Source organism: Aquila chrysaetos, chromosome 4 (assembly GCF_900496995.4).
Source record: "Aquila chrysaetos chrysaetos chromosome 4, bAquChr1.4, whole genome shotgun sequence".
Classification (NCBI taxonomy): Eukaryota; Metazoa; Chordata; class Aves; order Accipitriformes; family Accipitridae; genus Aquila; species Aquila chrysaetos.
The window spans coordinates 76,132,649-76,145,133 of NC_044007.1; the positions used below are offsets into that span (position 1 = coordinate 76,132,649).

At 46.3% G+C, this 12,485-nt stretch overlaps 1 long non-coding RNA gene across 1 annotated transcript; it reads left to right on the forward strand.

Moving 5' to 3' along the window:
• The first annotated feature begins 1,297 nt into the window (after positions 1-1,297).
• Positions 1,298-8,060, forward strand: LOC115340429. Its single transcript, XR_003923052.1, has 3 exons — positions 1,298-1,607; positions 6,785-7,099; positions 7,960-8,060. It is a non-coding gene; the product is annotated as an uncharacterized LOC115340429 (long non-coding RNA).
• The last annotated feature ends 4,425 nt before the right edge of the window (positions 8,061-12,485 follow it).

The following is a 12,485-nucleotide window of genomic DNA, read 5'->3' on the forward strand; positions in this document are numbered from 1 at the left end:
ACTTTATTCAGCTGGGTTCTTCTCAGGGAAGGACGGCCGTTCCCGTCCACTGAGACCTTGACAGAGCAGTTAAGTCAGCATGAGCCAGCCTTTTTTCTGGGCCTCCAGATAGCAGCAAAGTAGATGAAACATAACAGAGCCTTGAGACCAAAGGGACGAGACGATTATTGAGGTTAATGATGTCTTGGACTGAATCGACACAATTTCGGCAGATCGCAGGAGGAATCTGTGGTACTCGGGGATGAGACTCTGCGCCCGCTAAGGCAACTGGGCATTCCTCCCACGACTGTATGATCTGGCCCGCTGTGCAGAGCACGTAAATCCGCCACTGGTTTTCCGTGCGAGGAATTCCATGCGGGACCGAGAGGCTTGTGGCAGTCATTTCCCTGGCCCGCTCCTCCTCTTCCAGGATGCCCAGCTTTCGGGGCACCGGCGAAGCGCACGGAGCTTGGGAGAAGGCGTGCGTAGCATTTACAGAGATTCTGTCCCAAACGCTTCCTGGGGCCTCTTCCCTCCTCTGCCGCTGCTTTTCGCTGCAGCTCAAGAAAATCTGCCTTTTCGCTGTTGGCTGAAAGTTATTAGGGATATTGTAGCATACGGCACTGCAAACTAACTTAGAGAACATGTAGAGACAAAACACCGTCCACAAATCAAGTAAAGGGGGTGCTTTAAAATGATACAATTAAATACTTTTTTTTCTAACTGTTTTTAAATGAGTTTTTCTCCGTGACAGAGTTTTGTTGGAAAAGGACTCACTTCAACTGTTGATTGCAAACAGATTACCCCCAAATGCTCGCTTGTTTGTTTGCAGACAGAACCTCATTCCCCCCCTTGAGAATAGGTAAACTGGCAAACCGCTCACGATGACTATTTGCTCATCCTCATTTAAGGCCTGTAATTGATACACTAAATGACGTGATATGTTTCTATTCCCTTGGTGCTGTGATTAGATGACTGTATCTCTTTTAAACAGAACAATAATGAAATAATGACTAGTGAATAATAAATCCTTGTTTGCATGCTAATATTCTGTTGAATATCAGGTGCGGTATAAAAAGTGGCTATTCCCCAAACAATTTGCTCAAACAAAACCCTTGTTCTGAATTCAAACACTGTTCCTGCCATATCCAGTCATCTGTAGCCGGAGGCTTCGCAGAGAAAGTGTGTTTCAAGGAATGATTTAAATGAAAATGGGCGGCTGCTTGGATCATAAAAGAGGGAAGGAGTTCCAAGAATGAGAAACAGCGTGGAAAAAGGGCCAAAATCATAAAATGTAAATTTGTGCTTTTAGGAACCGTTCGCTACTTTTCAGACAAAAGGAACCGCTTATCCTCCGCTGGCCGGGAAGCGTGTCCCCGGCTCTGGGAGAAGGGGAGGTTGTGAGCTTGATGGGAAGACGATCGATATCGTAAAGGGGGAGCTCCAACGCGAGCACGTACTGCGTCTTCATCCCTGGATTCAGGCTACGCAGGGCTGTGCCTGCGTCCCCGTGCTGCTGGCAGGCCGAGGAGAGGCTCCAGTGCAAGCCCAAGGACCTGTGCTTCTCCAGCAGAAGGGCGCGAGTTCTGCACCAGGGTGGCCTGCGAGGATGGAGATTAAGGAGGAGGGTGACTTTTAAAAACCCTTGCAGAATACGTGCACATGCACGAGCACCCCGCGTGTAGGTAGTTCCATACGGCGTGCCTATGGAACGCGGGTGCCTGTGCGCGCGCACGTGTGTATAAAGCGTCGGACTGACAATTGAAGTTGGTTTCTAAGAAACCGTTTGTTTCTGACACAGTTTGGTGATGTGATAAGCCTGACTGTTTGCTGAGGCTGAAGAGTTAAAATAGTTGCATCCTGTGCAAGGGATTTTTATATCGTTATATTAATCTTAAATTAATTTTAATAACTTTGTTATATTTACTTAGGTATCTATCGGCTTTGTTTGCTTCATTGGATTACCCATTATGAGGACTAGATTTCCCTCAAACGTGGCGATACGCACGTTGCCATAGCTACCCCGGTCCTGGCTATTTTTTCTGTAAAGCAGGAGTTCTGAACAGCCTTCCTGTTCCAGCATCTGAAACGGTTCGCCCATAATTTTTGTATTCACGTGTATCTTGCGTTTAAGACTTCAGGAGTTTGTGTTTCATTTGCCTCTTGAGAAATAGTCAGGACCTTCATCTGAGGACATTTAAACTTCACTTAGGTACAGGAGGGGACAAAAGGTGTTTGGAGAACACCTTTGAAATTAAGAATTCACGGAAGGGACGGTGAGGGCACCCTGGGGAAGGAGAAGTAAAAGCCTTCCTCTGCAAGAAATAACTGGTGGAAAAGTAAAGAGGAAAGGCCAAAACCTGAAAGGCAGCAGAGGTGTAAAAGCCCAGCAGTCAGACAACTATCTATAAGGTGCCGTCAACCAGGAAATCCTAGAAACAGGGGGCAAAACACGTACAGCTTGCTTGTGTGTGCTCTCCCGCTGGTGGAGGACATCACTGGGACTTGCTTCCTACCTGGACCAGGGAGAAATCTGACCCGAGGTTCAATTTCTCCATGCGAAGCCTCACCAGAGAGAATCCTCTGGAGATGTTCTCTGAATACGAAGGGTCTAATACTGTCTGCCTAGAATGGTCCAGGTGCACGCTGCTGTCCACGTTCACCAACAACCCTCTGATACTTGTGCTCAGGTGAGACTCTAAGGGAAAACGGAGGGGCGAGCAGGCAGGTGGGTGAAGGAAGGTGTGAGGAAGAGGTTTTGTGACTATTGTGCAGGCAGGGCAGATGATGAAATTTTACTGCCTTGGCAACTACCGTCTATCCCATCTGTCCCTGTGGCCACAAATCACCTCTAAGCAGTCCTTCTTACATGGCTGCTGATGTTGCTTCACCTAGAAGCCAACACAATTTATAGCTCAGAGTTTCTTATGCAATGTTCATACCAACAGGCTGACTGAGAAATATTGTAGAGCCAGTGGCACAAATGCAGAGCGTGGTGTCAGGGGGTGCACCAGACTTTCCCTATTTGTGCTGGACGAGCGGTGTAGACATAGCCTAGAATTATCACCGTCCTCTACTCCATCGACATCTCTGGTATTTCCTCCAGGCCCTGCAACTGGTAGCACTGGATTCTTATTTTACCTGGCATCTGTTGTTTCCTTCAGACCAAATGGTAGCCAGTGTGTCTCATACACTTTAATATGATATTAGCAAAGCCCCAAAATATGTTCGAACACTGGGAATGTGGTTTCCTAAGGTTACACGTTGTCAACTATTTTAAAGCGCAATTCAAGGTTTTTGAGTGAGGTAAACAAAATAGGGGGGAGAAGAAATTTCTACCCAAGTAGGAGTTTTTAGCTTTCAGTCTGCCTGAAAATCCTTGAAGTTGGTTCATCAAATAGGGAGGAAACAGGTGTCCCTGTGAAGCATGCCCTGCCCCTTCGCAGTGGCCGAATGCCTCACCTCAACCAGCCCCAACTGTTTGGACTGAAGAACTGACAGCTAACCTTGATTTCACATTTCGTGAAATGCCAAGTCCAAAGGCTTTTATTATTCAACAGTTCGTCTAAGCAGAAGGGTGTGACTCTGCAGAAACTGAGATTTCAGACGTGATGAGTATCAAGTTACACCCTTATCGCGCATTGAATTACTTTATGATTTCTAACAGCACAGGGTAGGCTGCCCGGGATGTGCGGTAAAATCTCGCCGTTCATCAGCAAATACTATAAATGTGACCTTATGTTCCTCGAATGAGCTGTAGATGCAGTTCACATTTCCCTGACCCCATCTGTCACCCATCTCGCCTCTCCGGAGACCTCTCCCAGCTCCCTAAGGGCTCCCTTTCCAAGTAGGCAGGTCCCTTCACTTCTTTCTCAGTTACCAGCTAATGATCTCCTTAATTCCATCTGCAGGCTATACCTTCACGCCAGCTGAGCGCGACACTTGCCTTTTACGTGCTGTGGGACCTGCGCCTGGAATTCAGCTCATGCTTTGGGTGGGCATAACTCGAACAGCCCTTTCTCTGGAGACCCTGGTTACACTTTGGGCGCAGGGTCTCTGCATGCCAGCTTTTGCAAGTGACAGTTTCCTCTCTTCCCTCTTCCAGGAATCAGGCCCTCAGCAGATCACTGTCTTTCAATTGCTGTCCTCTAAGCTTTGGCAAACAATCCTGCCGCTGGGCTGAGGAGCATGGACCGAGGAGTCACCTTGAAGCTGTAAATCTGTTTGAGGGGATGCTGCTTAGTTAGGGCACTGCTTTGATCTTTCCTGCGCCTTTTTTTAGCAACCACTCATGATCTAATGTTAATCATTCAGATAAGGATACTCTGCCACACAGATACACTGAGGTTATATTATATGAAGCTAAGTAATACATATTAAAGTTCAAACTTTGTGCTAAGACGCTGACGATCAAGTTATTCACGTCAAGGACACCTTGACCTGGTAGCCTTAATAGAGACAGCTTCCCTTTTACCATGGGCACGATGCAGGCAGCTGTGCTCATGTGCCAGTTCCTAATAATCTTAAAGCTTTGCCCAGAGATCACGAGTTCTCCTTCGTCTCCCCCAGGCACAATCTTGGTCGTTACCCGCCACTCTACTTAGTCAAATGCCTTCTGGATATCAAGATTCAAAGTATACAGAATGTGCATCAAAAATCTGTATCCTGCCAAAATGTAGCAGAGGCTGACTTCTGGAATCTCTTCTATACAGACATCCTCATCAATGTGTTTGAAAAACAATGGTAAGAAAGCAGTGGTGCCTTTCCCAGCCACTGATGACCTTTTGTCAAGAAAGCTATTGCCTTCCCGTTTTTACCCATGATAATTTCACGTCCGCTTTTCTCCCACTCTCCCCTACTGGCATCATTTCCTTTGAAACCAGTTGATCTTGCTGTTACCCTCTTTTTTTATTTCTGTTCTTGTACTTGCAGCCTTGTAGTACAGAGCACCTTACCTCTCTTTTATGCTCAGGAGAGAATCCTTGAATAAGAAAGGATTAAAAAGCCTGACCTTCCATTTCTCCAGCTCCATGGATTTAAATCTGTTTATACTGGTGGGGTCTCCAGCACAACATATCTGCTACGTGTTCAAAGACTTTGCTCATCTCAGTCCTCGCTTTGTAATCTGTATTTTGAGAACTAGCACTTTGCCACTATCAAGAAACTATGCTTAAATAGGGAAATGTGATTTATTTTGAAGTTCAACTGTATGGGATATTCAGCACTAAACTGTTTAAGAATTATTTTGTTTACCTTAGGTTTTAGAAACAAAGAAAGATATTCTTCTTGTTTTCTTAAAGTAGCCCATTGTGCAATTCAATTAACTGCTCCAAAATAGAAAAATAACATTTAATTACACTGGGATACACCGAACTCCCAGCACACTTGTTTAATCAAAAGTAGATGTTGTATCTGCAGAAGTTTTTTAACAACGTGTTATGACTACAGCATGTCATATGTTATTAAACACAATAGAGAAAGTAATATAAAAACATCTGTTCTGTAGAACAATGATATTTTAACACAAATATCTTTCTATATTACCAGACTGCTACAGAAAATGAAAAACTATAATAAATATGACTGAATTATCTAATGTTTTGCCTCCTTCTATTTTCAAATTTGGCTTTGGCGTCTTTCAACTTTCAACTACTGACTGCTCAGCGTGGTATTTAAGTTACCCAAAGACATATTATATAATTTATTTATATAAGTGGTTCCAGCAATATGCTGAGTGTTGTTTGAAGCACAGTGATAAAAACAGCTCTCGCCGCAAATTATTTACAGTCTGGATAGAGGCATGGTCCAATTCCCTCACAGCGTAAAAGCTCAAGACACAAACAGCCTTTTAAACTGCTAAGGATTGCACTGGTTTCCAGAAATTCCACTCGATACTGGCAGGCTGACCGTGTGCCTTTTGCCCAAAATGCCTACCGTCGACAGCGGTGTTACGCGGCGTCACCTTTCACTCTGCCTACCCGACGTCTTCAGGCACCCCCAGCCTCTGGCGGGTGGGCTCCAGAGCTGGGCAAAGGTGATTTTGGCGGTGGCTCACCCACCTCGTGTCCGGGTCTTGCACGCCGGAGCGCAGGAGTTTGCCTGCTCAGGAGCGGGGCAAGGGACCTTCTCCACTCCTGGCACCGGTGAGGAAAACCTGAGTAAACCGCGAGGGGAAGGGACGGTCCCTGCCTCAGAAAAGGAGCCTTCCGATAAGCACCGCGAATCACATAAGACACAATAACATGGCGGTTGTTAATTAAACCATCATGCAAAAAGGGGTTGCTTCAGCAATTTACTTGCATCAGGCATTTCTAAAATATATGCTGTCCCACCCGGATTTTTCGTGAGCTGCGATCTCGGGACATGTCTCTATTCCCAGCTGTGCAGGGAAGCTAGCATTTGTCATGCGGCAAATCAGAAGCAGATGAGACAGAGATGATTCCTGCAAGGCAGCTTAAACAGGTTGTGGTACCTCACGCTACACCGCGAGCAAGCCTGACCGCAAGCAGAGCTCTGCACGAAGCAAAGCTTCAGGATCACTGCTGCTTTATTCTTATATGAACCAAGTATCAGCTGGCACTCACCAGCTATCCCTCTCTCCGAACAATGTTTAATTTATTGAATTGTTTCATTTATCACAATCACAAGGGTGCTTTAAAGCTTGAAATGTATTATGTCACTAAGAAATGCATGCTCAGAGAGGGCAAACTCTCCTGCTGTTGCTGTCATTACCACGGTTGTTAAACAAAATGGTCAGAGTTTTAATCGTTCTCCTAATCGTTGCATCCTATCTTGTTTGGGTTAGGGCAAAATGCTTTATGGGCTGGTTGCTGTTCCAAAAAGTGTCAGAAATCAATCGTCTGCTGTCTCACTGTGGTCTAGGGACGCTGACCCTGAGGAAAGCAAACCACGAGTCACCTCTCCATCAACACACGAGGCTGCTGAGCTCTTCGGCTCCGGTTCCCCATGTGCTGGGAGGAGAAGTGGGCCCGACACCACTGGCGTTACTAGGGCGGTCCTCCACCTTGAGAAGAGCGACAAACGCACGAGCCCAACGTGTGCCCCTCGTCCGCTGCCCACCAGGGACCGGGATGCAACATGAAGAGGACCCAAAGAGCAGGTTAGTCTTCTCGAGGGCACTGCCCGAAAGCTGAAGATGAGACCATATTGGTTTTAGATGGTAGCTTTCCAGAGGGAGTCGGCATGGGTTTTATCTGGCCAACTGCCTCAAAACAAGTTGCTCTAAATCAGTCCCCTGGAATCCAGGCAATGTAAACCTTTCCTGTCCCCAGCACATGCCAGCATTCACAGCTGCTGAGATGTGGGCATACTCCTGCATCCCAAAAATAAATCGTGATCATAGCCGATATACCCAGCCCTGCGCCCGGGGCTGCAACTGTCTTAGAGGCCAGCTGTGGAGAATGCGAGGCACTTAGACGATTAGGAAATGCAGGCTATAGAAGGGAAGAGAACACAGCAAAATGTTTCTCATAACTTGTGAGTTGAGAAGCCAGGGAGACAATAGATACAAGTTAAGACAGGGCAAGCGCTGAAGTGGACAGGATAGAACGGGTTTGGAGGGCAGAAAGCACTGATGCATTGAGCTATCTCCAAACCATTGCCCATGTCTCCTCCGGGTGGCTTTGATGGGGCTACACTGAATTACACCACCCGGAGGCTCTGACCCGTGGGGTCAGGTCAGCTGAGAAGGTTTGGGCGATAATCTCTTAGTCTTTACGAGAGCCGAGAGAAGAACGGGAGAGTGGCACCCTCCCGCAGCCAGGCGAAGCGCCAGATCCTGTGAAATGCCCGCTGGAGTGTCCCGTCGCCTCTAATGTGCTGGTCTAGGGACTTTGATCGCCGAGTCACTGGAACTTAGGAAAAATGAAGGAGTGGTGAATAGTGATTTCAAATGGACGTGGCTCAAACTGTGAATGTGACAAAAACTGCCTTGTAGCTTAAAGAACATTTCAATTGCAGGAGAAAGAAATCATGCCCACGGCTCCGTATTCAGCCCTGGCTGTCCTTGGATCCCAAGAGGCGGGATGATTGCCAGACTCCCCTTTTATATTGGTAAGGGCTGAAGCTGCTCAGCACCTCACAGAGGCAGATCCTGTGGCTGTTTATGAGGAGCGTTTGCAAGTAGTGATGATCTTAACCACCAGCTGAAAGAACACTGCAGTCTGCCACAGTCCCAAATGCATCAGATAAAAATGGTAGTAAAAGAAGATGATTTGCTGGGACTGACTGTGTTTAAATACTCGGTTCTCCAACAGAAAGGAAATCTGCATAAAATACAGCTTATAAAAAGATAATATATCCTACATGAATAGCCTAGACACCTTTTGTAAAAGACAAATGGTTTAATTATAAACTGATGCTGCTCAGAGTACATTCTCCTATCTTTACTACTGTGATTCTTGGAGCTGAGGGTTTGTGGTTATTCTTTTTAATTTTCATTTTGGGTGGAAGATAACTCTGTTCGGAGAAGAAACAGAAAATAAATGAGGTCAGGGAATTTAAGAGAAGACATCACACAGCAGCTTCCCTCCTCCTCCCAGTCGTGAAATAAATTAAGTAATAGGTCCTCTACACTCAGTGTTCACCTTTCAGAGCTAGGGATGAGTGTTACACAGACAAGACCACAGGAAACTCTGTCTCCCTATAAAGTAAAGAAAATGACAGGGCAGGTTGCAAAATGCTGACACAGGCAGCAACTTGCTGCTCAGAAAAAAAAGACATGGTCAAAATGTGCTGGATAGAGATCATCGAAGGGATGATTAGCCAGTTTATGATCTGCCCGAAGTCTAAAGGCCGTGTTCGATGATGTGCCCCCTTTCACGTGTGCCCTGTTGTCCGACTTCTCCCAGACCCGTTGTCTAACCACATAAAGTACTGCTTTTTTCCCCCCCCACACCTAGACTGTATAATTGGCAGCCAGTAAAAACTTCCTGAGAAAATAAACCAAATCTCCATTTCCAAATGGCATAAGAACCATTAAGCTTAACCGAGGATCCTGAGAGAAGAATTTAATTTCACTGCATATGCTTAAATCCATAGTCTGTTTAAAACATGACTTTTAACCACAAAAGTAAACTTTAAGATATTTTTAAGTGGGAAGCCCCATATCCTAGTATTATATGTACCAAAGGGCTGTGTCACTTGAGATGTGATGTGTAGAGCTACTTATACATTTGAAAATCAAGTATAGATCAGGAAAAATCGAGCCATTCAAAGTAACAGCAGCATCTGCCTTTTTTTCCTGGGTATAAGTGACAATGTTAGCACTGTGTGCTGTAAAGGAATTGTTCGGTTCACTGCTGCTCAAAGACTATGGCACCTTGTCTTATGTTTGGTATTGTCAGTAACTTTGAGTTCACCCTTTCTGTACCTCAACTTGCCTACCAGTAAATCTGAAATAATTATACACAGTCACTGCATGCATTCAAGCAATGGTAGAACAGTGATACTTAATAACATTTGGGGAAAAGCATCAAGCAAAAACCCCAGGGTCCAGCCATGCTGGCAGTCTGCAGAGGATTTTATTTAATCCCTGTTTTCATTTACTCGGTCCACTTGCCGTCTTATCCGCCAGCCTCGTACCCTTCCCACAGCCCCGGCAGTGCACGACACGTCTCCCCTGCCAGCCCCGGATGGGGTCTGGGCGTGCGGACCCGGCTGCCGCCTTTCTGCCTCAGCTACCCGCAAGGATCCCTCGAAATAATGAGATAATTTACACTGAGAAGGAAAATTCTGGCAGAGCCACTACCGCTGTACTACCCGCTAAAGAAAGGGCTGCTTGGTGCTCAGCTGCCTTGCCCCTCCTAGCGTGACTAGGTCAGTCCTGTTCAGACCCAGCTTGTCCCTTTCTTCAGGCCCCGATTTGGATAGGACCGGGTGAGCTTGCTGAGGTTTGGCTACTCATTTGGTTTTTCACTGGAAGGTTGAGAGTCTTGGGCTCATCACGACCAGCATTGTAACGGGCAGATAGAAAGAAAGGCCGACCGCACAAAAAAAAAAAAAACCCAACCCGCTGGCCTCTTGCACCTCTGGGTTTGCTTGGAGGATGCACAGCTTCTTTAGGCTCCTGCTGGCTGCGCAGATCGGGCTTGCGATGAGGTTCCTCCGTGAGGGACTCATTCACTGAAACACCTTAGCACCTGAGGATAACAAGTCAGGCCGATCAGCTCTACCTGACATGGAGACAGAAACAAGAGGGTAACATCGCCTGCGCACGACATACTGCCCAGTCTGAAATGTAAGACTGCACAAAGCAGGAGGACGTACTGTGAGTCTTACGTTCACATCTGACACAGGATTATATCACCATAAATTATTATGGCTTTCTTTTTTATAGTTCTGACAGATATAGATATGAGTACACAGGACAACGCAGGTCATTGAGCTTCTCTGCATTTGTACGTCATAGATGCTCATCTCCAAAATGTCCAAAGATTATCCATTTCCTCTTAGACCATCTGCAACATCCTAGAATAAGCGCAAAAGGCTTTTAGTTAAAACCTAACATAAAAGCTCGGATTCTGCAAGAGGCAGAACAAAGAAGACCCTGATCGTGGGGTTGAATTTCTAGCACAGATGATCATCTTGGCTTCATTTCAGGAGGCTCCGAGTGTACCATGCAGTCAGGCAAACTCTTACCCATCACATCCCAGCGCTGGAGCTCTACTGACTGGTGTCAGACGCAGATGATGCTCTGACCCTGCAGCCCAGCAGCCTCCTTCGAACAGAGAGAAACTAAAGCGTGGCACTTTTCTTGTTCTCCCTGCCGTAGTTTTAGGAAAGATAAATTTCGAAGCGGACGAGAGTAAATAGCACCATTTTGTTCTTGCTCTAGATGTGATAGCTGCTCTTTGCTTCTGTGCTAAGCAGCTGAAGTCTCGTGGGATGGTTTCTGAGACACAGAAGCTGGGAGCTGAACACAGCAAACTGGATTGGCAGGCGGCTTGGGAGATTTTGTCCTTTCCTAAACTGGGACAACACTGGAGAATACAATAGACATCCTATTTCCCTTAGCAATAATCACATTCCTGTGTAAGGGCAAAACTATTCAGCCCTTCAGCATTCATAGTTTGTTCAGTCAGGAAACATATTATTGCCTCATAAAATGGGACACCTGTCTTATAGTCCATTTAAATATTAACAGCAGCGCCATAGAAATTAACTGTAATAGTTTTATTATAGTAAAGTTCTGGGTAAATCTTGTTACAGTGTAGTGTGGATGTCAACAAACAGAAAGAAAGCACGAAAAACTGAATTTTATACAAAAATTGCAGACAGATGTGCTTTAGACGCCACTGCATCTTTATGGCACAGGTAGCAGTATCAAGTGGTCCTTCATCCTTCAGTGCTGTGCTATAGAAATGGTAATGCTTATTGCTTCTGAAGTATCTTTTTTATGAGCAGATATCAAAGCATTTGTCTAGGACTGCAAAAGGCCTTTGCAGCATCCTTCTGTAGCCGAGGAAACCAAGGTACAGGCGGCACCTGGAGCCGGTTGCATCAGCTGCAAGAAAAGCGCTGCAGAAATAGCCCGAGCACCCTGGCACCCGCTCCCCAGCACCCTCTTTTATCCACTTAATGGTGCTTGCTATAAAAGGGACAGCACGCCGCGTCTACCGGCGACTTATATCCCACGCAATCCCATTAGCTCTGCCGCCTGGCTCCTGACCTTTGTCGGCAGAGTACGCCAAACTGGGGCTCTGCGAGCCTTGCTTAAAAAAGCCACGTACTTTACCCTTCCCCGCTGCAGCCCGGGCAGGAAGCTGCAGTGCAGGAATACTGCGCCCAAGGCTACTCCTGCCGCTTTCCAAGCCTGACCCTCGCATCCCTGTTCCTTGTGGATAAGGCTCCAGAAGCCTCCGGGTCGGGCTGGGAGCCTCCAGGCTTTCTTGGGGGCTTTCCAGTCGGTCCTGGGTTTAGCTGAGCTGGGAAATCCGCAAGAATAGCTTTTGTCCTGCCGCTGCTTTATTCCTGTTTCCCAGCCTCGCTGAAACAAAAGAGGCACGGGCAATATTTTTGGTGTCGCAGATGAATAAGATTTTCCTGGAACAAAAAAAAAAAAAAGGTCAGATTTGGTTCCCATCACAACTCCTGCACGTTTCTAGCTCGTGGGCCCCTGCCTAGGCGCAGCTGCTTCGTGCTCCAAAGCCGGCCGTTGCCTTTTTGCCCAGTTTTAGTCCTTTGAGCAGTAATTCCTTTAAAACACCCAGGCAAATAAATGGTTTATGTTAATTTTGTGGACCCAAATCAGTAATTAATGCCATAGACATGAAAGACAGAAAACCACTGAAGACTCAGTTTTGGGGTTTCCTCATGTTTCTCAAACAGTCCCAGAAAGCAAAGCTCTCAGACTAGAGTAGGGGGAGATATCCTGGGCCAGGTTAAACCGTCCTTAATGTGCTCTGCTCACTCCAGTGGAATCCAAATAGTGCAGCCTGGAACACAGTAAAAATTGAGCCAGGAAACAGTGACTTCAGTTGAAATCT